Source organism: Monodon monoceros, unplaced genomic scaffold (genome assembly GCF_005190385.1).
Source record: "Monodon monoceros isolate NGI ecotype Baffin Bay Population unplaced genomic scaffold, NGI_Narwhal_1 Super_Scaffold_12, whole genome shotgun sequence".
Classification (NCBI taxonomy): Eukaryota; Metazoa; Chordata; class Mammalia; order Artiodactyla; family Monodontidae; genus Monodon; species Monodon monoceros.
This window is the reverse complement of record NW_021703768.1, coordinates 34021271-34030039: the sequence shown is the minus strand read 5'-3', so window position 1 is coordinate 34030039 and position 8769 is coordinate 34021271. Positions and strand designations below refer to the sequence as shown.

General features: G+C 38.0%; 1 protein-coding gene across 1 annotated transcript in view; it reads left to right on the top strand.

Annotated features, from left to right (window-relative positions):
* Positions 1-7817, top strand: part of TTC33 (tetratricopeptide repeat domain 33) — a 124650-nt gene extending 116833 nt beyond the window's left edge. Inside the window, exon 8 of the transcript XR_003792605.1 lies at positions 7594-7817. The gene's annotated coding sequence lies outside the window, so the exon portion shown is untranslated. The remainder of the gene's footprint in view (positions 1-7593) is intronic.
* Positions 7818-8769: the final 952 nt, after the last annotated feature.

Here is an 8769-nt window from a genome sequence, read left to right as displayed (position 1 = left end):
CCCCCCCCCCCCCCCCCCCCCCCCCCGCCCCATTCACCCTCCCTTTTCCTGTCTGCTTCCTGGAGTTTTTCTAAGAGACCTAATCTGGTCAATATCAGAAAATCTAGGTGGTCATCAGAAACAGCAGTATCTTAGGGTTCTGAGCCTCAGAGAAATGTCAGTGACTTTAAAACAATTTAGGCAAAGGGCCAAAACATATCTACCAAGGTCTGCCTCTCAGGTTCCATGGGAATCTGCTAGCAGGGGCCTGCCCTGGGTGTTTCCCCATTTGCTTCACTTACAGGGACCTAAGTAGGCTTGGAAGGGAGGTGGTGTGGCACCCATAGGATGACTGGCATCCCCACACTTTCCACTAGGGGAAAGAGAGCAGGGGTAACTCCTCCCACCCCCAAGTTGGCCTCCACGCCTGGAGTCCCTCCCCCCTGTTACCAGAGATCAGATTTCAGTGACAGCCTCTCAGAGAGCAGCAACCTTCCCACAGTTGTTGGAGATTTTGCCTGAAGGCATTTCTGGGACTGGTTACAGGCTGAGAAGGGCAGAGGACAAGCAGCTCCTGACCTGGAATAGCTTGTTAGCTTCTGGCTGGTGGTATGCAGAGGAAGGTGGGGTGGTGAGGAGATACATGATTAGTCATGTAATCAGTGGGCCTAGATGGAGAGAGAGACAGGAGAAGAGAGCAGAGGTGGGGAGAGGAGAGGAGAGGAGAAGAAAGCAGAGAGACTTGGGTCATGAAGGTTTTCCAAGGGAGGAGAAGTAGAAGAAAGGATTAGGAGGTTAAAGACAGATCCTTGAGGGACTCCTGCTCTTGATGGCATCTCTGTTAACCCATCTTCTACAGTACGGTGTGTTGCATGTAGAACAGTCTTGTCTTCTTTCAAAGTCTTGAGAAATATGTCTAGGTTTCTGGCATGCAGCATGTTTTCTTTCACCTCTGGGATATATATTTTGAATAAACTCTTCAAAAGAATTGCAAAAAAAAGGAAAAAATGAAAACAAAACAAAAGAATTGCCATCTCAAACTCCTCCCTCCCCAGTCTCTCATGAAGCCACTCCAGTTAGACTTCCTTCCCCTCCATGCAGCTTAACAAGATCTCCAGTGCACTCCATAGATCCACTCCAAACCTGTCATTTACCAGTCTCCCTCTACCCTATGTTGGCCTTACTGTTCCTCCAATACCTGAAGAAATCTTCCACCTCAGGACTTTGTACTTGCTGTTTTCTCCTCTGGAATGTGCCTTCCTAGATATGTCTTGGTTCCACATTTCATTCTTCAAGTGACCCATTTCTCAGCAAGGTTTCCAAGATTACCTATTCCCTATTTCCATGTCCTGCATTCTTCATATCATTGCTCATGACATGACTAGAATGTAAGCTCCGTGAAGGCAGGTACGTTGCTGTTTACTGCTCTATCCTCAGAATCAGGAACAGAACCTGGTGCATAGTTGGTGCTGATTCATGGATGACAAACTTGAATCAAGCAGCTGTCTCACATCACCACGTGGCATTCAAATAGCTCTCAGGATGATGGATGTGTGTCTGTACATTCATTTTTGTTATTTATTCAGTGGGTTGTTTTTGACTAGTCTTAAGTTAAATGAGGTAGGTTGGTTTGTATTCCCATCAGATTGCAAACTACTAGAGAGAAGGCATTATTTAATATCCTACAGTGTTTCAACTAAGCAAAATTTTGACAATAACATTTCAACATTACCTTCAAGATTATGTTTGTGTGTATATATGTATACACATATATAATACATATATATTACATATATATATAAGGACTTTTTTTTAGAGCTCTCTTAAATTTATAACAAAATTGAAAGGAAGGTACAGAGATTTCCCCATAAGCCCACTGCCCTCACACATGCATAGCCTCCCTCATTATCAACATGCTCGACCAGAGTGGTACATTTTTATAGTTGATGAACCTACATTGACACATTATAATCACCCAAAGTCCATAGTTTACCTCAGGATTCACTCTTGGTGTTGTACATTCTGTGCATTGGGTTAAAAGAATAATGACATATAACCATCATTATAATATCATACAGAGTGTTTTCATAGCCATAAAAATCTTCTGTGCTCTCTGTCTATTCATCTTTCCCCCTTCTCCCCTCCCCTGGCAACTACTGATCTTTTTATAGCTTTTATAATTTTGCCTTTTCCAGAATGTCGTATTGTTGAAATCGTACCATATGTAACCTTGTCAGATCGACTACTTTAACTTAATAATATGCATTTAAATTTCTTCCATGCCTTTTCATGGCTTGATATGCATCTAGGGTTTTGTGTGAACGTAAGTTTTCAACTCGTTTGCATAAACACCAAGGAACACAGTTGCTGGATTGTATGGCAAGAGTATGTTTAGTTTTATAAGAAACTACCAAACTGTGTTCCAAAGTGGCTGCACCATTTTGCATTCCCACCAGCAATGTGTGAGAGTTCCTGCTCTTCACATCCTTGCCAACATTTGGTTTTATCAGTGTTCTGGATTTTGGCCCCTCTACTGCTAGAATATGTAGTGGTATCTCATTGTTGTTTTAATTTGCATTTCACAGATGTTATATGATATGGAGCATCTTTTCATATGCTTACTTTCTATCTACATATTTTCCTTGGTGAGGTGTCTAACTGTAAACCCTTTGGTCCGTTTTTAAATTGGGTTTTTAAAAATTATTTTATTTTATTTTTTTATACAGCAGGTCCTTATTAGTCATCAGTTTTATACACATCAGTGTATACATGTCAATCTAAATTGGGTTTGCTTATTGAGTTTTATGAGTTGTTTTAGACAATAATCCTTTATTAGATGTTTCTTCTAATTCTTTTGACATTGTCTTCACTTAAAAAAACTGCAGAGAGCCAGAGAACTATCAGACTTTTACTTGGCATTTGACCGCTGCAACAAAAAATGCAAAACAAAACACTAACAAAAACTCAGGCTTGTATTGAAAAATAATTTGATTCAACCAAATATTGGCCAGGTGTTTTTATGTGAGAAACACGATAAAAACATCAGTTTGCTTCCAGACTTTAACACAATAGTGTTGCACAATATATATAGGTATTTAACCTTTATTTTTATTTTTAACCATGTCTCATTTTTATCTTGATTTTGCCTTCAAAGTGCATAGAATTGGATAAATCTTAATGCATGTCTCATGATACAATCTCATCATTGGCTTATGTATGACCTGCTTTCAATCTACCCATCTATCATTATTAATAATGTCATCATTCATGAACCCATCATAAAAGTAAGAGCTAAGTTCTTGATAATAACTTACATCAAATTACATGGTTTCACTAACAAACGTAAGGTAGATAGCTAGTGGGAAGCAGCCGCATAGCACAGGGATATCAGCTCAGTGCTTTGTGACCGCCTGGAGGGGTGGGATAGGGAGGGTGGGAGGGAGGGAGACACAAGAGGGAAGAGATATGGGAACATATGTATATGTATAACTGATTCACTTTGTTATAAAGCAGAAACTAACACACCATTGTAAAGCAATTATACCCCAATAAAGATGTTAAAAAAATAAAATAAAATAAAATAAAATAAGGGAGCAATGTTGTATAAAAAAAAAAGAAAAATTACATGGTTTCCCTATCTCATACCAACCCTCATTTTCTTTTCCTGAGCAAGCATCATTCTCAATCCCGTGTTTTTCTTTCCTTTGCTATCTGTCTCTTTTCTTTTAATATACCTTTATTGCATTTATATCTATTTCCAAATAAGGTGTCATCTTTATGAAATCTTATAAGACTTGTATTTAACAGCAGATTGCTAAAATTTGTCCATATTGTTGTGTATTGTTGTTGTTGTTGTTGTTGTTTTTTTTTTCGGTACGCGGGCCTCTCACTGTTGTGGCCTCTCCCGCTGTGGAGCACAGGCTCGGGACTCGCAGGCTCAGCGGCCATGGCTCACGGGCCCAGCCGCTCCACGGCATGTGGGATCCTCCCGGACCGGGGCACGAACCCGTGTCCCCTGCATCGGCAGGCGGACTCTCAACCACTGCGCCACCAGGGAAGCCCTGTTGTGTATTGTTGTTAATTCATGCTGATTTTAGGATAGTATTTCATCATCCATTCTCCTGTTGATGGGCTTTTGAGTTATTCTTAGGTTTTGGCTTTTGTGCTGCTATAGACATTCTTGAGCATGTCTTTTAAAATACTGACACAAAAGTTTCTCTTGGGTATATACCTAGGAGTGAAAAAGGGCATGTGAATATTCATCTTCATGAAATAATGACAAATTATTTTCCAGAGTGATTGAGCCAATTTACACTCCCTCCAGCAATGCACAGAAGATTCTGTGGATCCAAATCCTCTCCAACACTTGGCTTTGTCAGACTTAATATACATACATATTTTCCAACTGAAAGGGTTTAAGATAGTATCTCATGTCGTCATTACTTGATTAATTAGTAACAATGTTGAACAGTTCTTTATATATTTATTGACCATATTTGGTTTATTCTGTGAAATACCTGCTTTTGTCTCTTGAACATTTTTTACTTAGTATTTTCATTCCTTTTCTGTTTGCAAAATAACACTCACTCAATTTATAAGATGTCAATAAGTTCAGAAAAAGGTCAGTAAAAAGCAAAAGACCCTGTTGTGAACCAACCTAAGTCATGTTAGTCATGTGAAATTTTAGGTTCTTTCTTTTTGGTAGATATCAACAGCCACAAAAGATATTTGAGGTGGCACTGGTTTCCTCCCACAACCTCGCTACCAGGTTATAATGAATTCATATCGCAAACTAAATTCTGCTGTATATTCAAATATGTATTCAACAACATTTAATAATAAGCAGGCACAAAACCATTTGTAAACTTCATCTGTAGGCTCCATGAAGTCCCTGAAATCTTCCTTTCAGGTGTCAGAGTCCACATTGCCATGATTCTGTGTCCTCTAGTCAGTCTTATGCCACAAAGTCAATGGCTGGATATAGGATATATTAGGGATTATCTGTCCTCTAAGGGGACAGCGTATTTACTTCTTTTGTGCATGCAAGGGTGGATAGATTTTTGACAACTCTAGACAATTTACATTCTTTGAATACCTTTAATTGCACCACTGGGAGAAAATTTCTACATGCCTGATGAAAGTAAATCGTCATAAGTTTCACTGAAAAAAACCCATTTTTGACATAATATGCTAATTAGCAGAGGACCAGTTATCCATCAAGAAATGGATAGCAGGACTTAGAGTAGCCAACCCTAGAGAGTGGCTCTTTCTGATGTAATGCTAGCTGACATCTCTGGACTATTCATTCGTGAAAGAATGTTGCTGATTATCTTTGGAATTAAAATTTGAGCTAATCCGCACTTATATAATATGATACTGAGGTATTTTAAGGAAAATAACAGCCACTGTAACAGACTGTCACAATTCTACCACTCTCCACTGGAAATAACTACTGTTAGATATCTACTTCTTTCATAAGTGCCTTAATGTTTCTGTGAAAAACTAACTTAGTTTAATGAATTATGAAACAAACAACTGTATACAAAAAAACAGGTGTATATAAAAAAAGAACAAACATCAGTTTATAAAAAAACAAATGCCAGTATAAATCATCACTAAAGCCAAGAAACAGACATTTGTTGAAACCTTCCTGAATGACCCCACCTAATCTAGCCCTCTTCCTTCCTCCCATGGGTAAGCATCTTGACAAAGATAACAAGGCATTCATGACCTTGCTTTTCTCTGTAGTTTTACCACATAATTATGTAGCCCTAAACAATATAGTTTTAGTTTGCTTTAAATTTTATGGTCTAAAAAAGAGGCATTTTAACAAAACAATCTGTGAGAGGAGTTTAAATGAGTTATTTTCTTCTACCCCATCAAACAGACCTCACAAATTAGCTTATGCTGTGTATGCCCTCATAAATCAGAAATGGTTCCCTTTTAAGTTAAGTTAGCAGATGGTCCACTTATAGTATAATCACCCAGCGAAGGAACTCCTTATTTGCTGGGTGTTAATCAATGATTTTATATAGAACTTCCCTCCTCCCAACACATAGGCTTTCTCAGAATGTTTGTTTACCCACCCAACAAGCTCTTCAGTCCTTGACAATCATAGTGGATCTTTAGACATTGTTGTGTTATATTCTAAACCTGAGGCCTTTTGTTGTGCTGAATTAGTGTTATTTTCTTAATGGATGTTGATGTTGATGGTGATTTAATTTGTAGAAGGTGATTTTTTTTTTGTTAGCTGAAGTATAGTTGACTTACAATGTTGTGTTAGTTTCAGGTGTACAGCAAACTGATTCAGTTATACCATATATATGAATAAATATATATTCTTTTCCAGATTCTTTTCCATTATAGGTTATTACAAGATATTGAATAGAGTTCCCTGTGCTATGCAGTAGGTCCTTGTTGTTTATCTATTTTATATATAGTAGTGTATATCTGTTAATCCCAAACTCCTAATTTATCCCTCCCCTCCACTTTCCCTTTGGTAACCATAAGATTGTTTTCTATGTCTGTGAGTCTGTTTTGTAAATAAGTTCATTTGTATCATTTTTCTTAGATTCCACATATAAATGATATCATATGATATTTGTCTTTCTCTGACTTACTAAATGATAATCTCTAGTTTCATCCATGTTGCTACAAATGGCATTATTTCATTCTTTTTTGTGGCTGAATAATATTCCATTGTATATATGTACCACATCTTCTTTATCCATTCATCTGTCAATGGACACTTAGGTTGCTTCCATGTCTTAGCTAATGTAAATAGTGCTGCTATGAACATTGGACTGCATGTATCTTTTCTAATTGGAGCTTTCATCTTGTAGAAGGTGATTTTTGATTATCAGAAAAGAGGAAATACATTTAGGTGAGTAAGGAGCACTAGTCCTCAGTGAGGGCCTCTAGAGCTCAGCATCCGTGTCCACCAAAGATGTGCACTGGTGTTTGTCATGTGTTATGGAACATATTTTTTGATCAGCCCATTTAGCCTGTCCTAATCCATTAGCAGGGAGGAAATGTATTATCCATGTTCTAATATAGTCCCACTTCTGTCTCACTATCTCAGTTTTTAACTTCTCAAGGTTAAGTACTTAACTTTGCTTCCATTCCTCCTAATGACCTTTACCTTCCAGGACCTGGAGGCATTTTGAGATTCTTACAATTGAGGGTTGGGAACAAATCCTCGTAGACCTGAGAATAGGTTAACTCCCTCCCCTCCTCCATCTACCCCAATACCTACACACACTCCTTCCCCCTTAGTTGGGACCATGGAGACAATTGGGAGGATTCAGAGATGATGTTGGACTTGACTTCTCCATTGATAAGTAATAATGTGAACATCTATTGAGTGCTTGGTAAGTATTAAAATAATGTTAAGTACTTCACATACAGCATCTCATCTAATCCTCATGGTAACCCTGGGAGGCAGATACTGAATGTCATCAGTCCCATTTTACAGATAGGAAACTAACCTAGAGACGTTAAGTATTTCCCCCAAGATTCCGTATTTAGTTAGTGGCAGACCCAGATTTGAATCCAGGTTTGACACAAAGGTGTGTGCTCTTAATCACCATTACATTCTGTTTCTGTGTCCCATAGGAGCGGTCAAAGTGCAGCTCTAGGAAACGAGTTGTTCTTTTCTGTGGCTCGGGGAACAGGTCAGCGTTCCATTGGGAAAATACAGAATTGGCCACCTCTCTGGTCTGGAGTCCATTATGAAGAGCAAAGATGTGGTTGAGTCCTTCTCTCTTGTTTTGGATGATTCATTACATGTTTAGGTATCAGAGTATCCTTAGTCCAACATTTCAAATTCATGGAGCAAATGTATTGGCTATGTTAGCCCTTGGCTTTATATAAGGAAATTTAGTGCATAAAATCTTACAAGTTCCTGGAATATCATCTGGTTTTCTGTCGTCCTATAACAAAATATCCCTCCCATGTGTTGAATATAATATGTTAAGAATCCAACAAACACAAAATAATTCACTATTTGTAATCTGAAATTGTGTGTCTTCATTCACTAATTTCAAGTAATTGAGAGTTTGTTGGAGGTCTAATAGTATAAGAGAAAGAAGGTGGATGAAATAGCCCTCAATTTGAATTCCAACTCTTTTACTTGCTCTCTGACCTTGGGAAGGTTACTTAACTTGTCTGAGCCTCAGTTTTGTTTTCTGTTAAATGGGAATATATATTAATACTTACCTTGCAGGGTTCTTGTAAGAATTAAAGGAGTCTAGCATAGTGCTTGACATGCTATATATACTCCACAGGTTCTCCTCCAAGCCCTGGTCAGTTTTCAAGAGTCATATACTCCTTTGAAAAAGTTATTGTGATCTTTATTTAATAAAATTATAGAATCTGAAGATTGGAAAAAAACTTACAGATCATCGAATGCAGATTTCCAAAACTGTCTATGTGTCAACATCAAGTGAAGAGCTATAAAATATGCAAATTCCGAAACTCCAGTGCCAAGAGATACTAATTTAGTAGGTTTGGGGTGGAGAGTGACAGATCTGATATTTAAAAAGTTCCACTGATAATGATGGATACATGTCATTATATATTTGTCAAAATCCATAGCCTGTACAATACTAAGAGTAGACTCTAATGTGAACGTGGACTTCTGGTGACAATGATGTATTAATGCAGGTTCATCAGTTGTAACAAATATACCACTTGGGTGCAGGATGTTGATAGTAGGGAAGGCTGTGTGTTTGTGAAGGCAGGGAATGTATGGATATTCTCTGTATTTTCTGCTTAATTTGCTGTGAACTT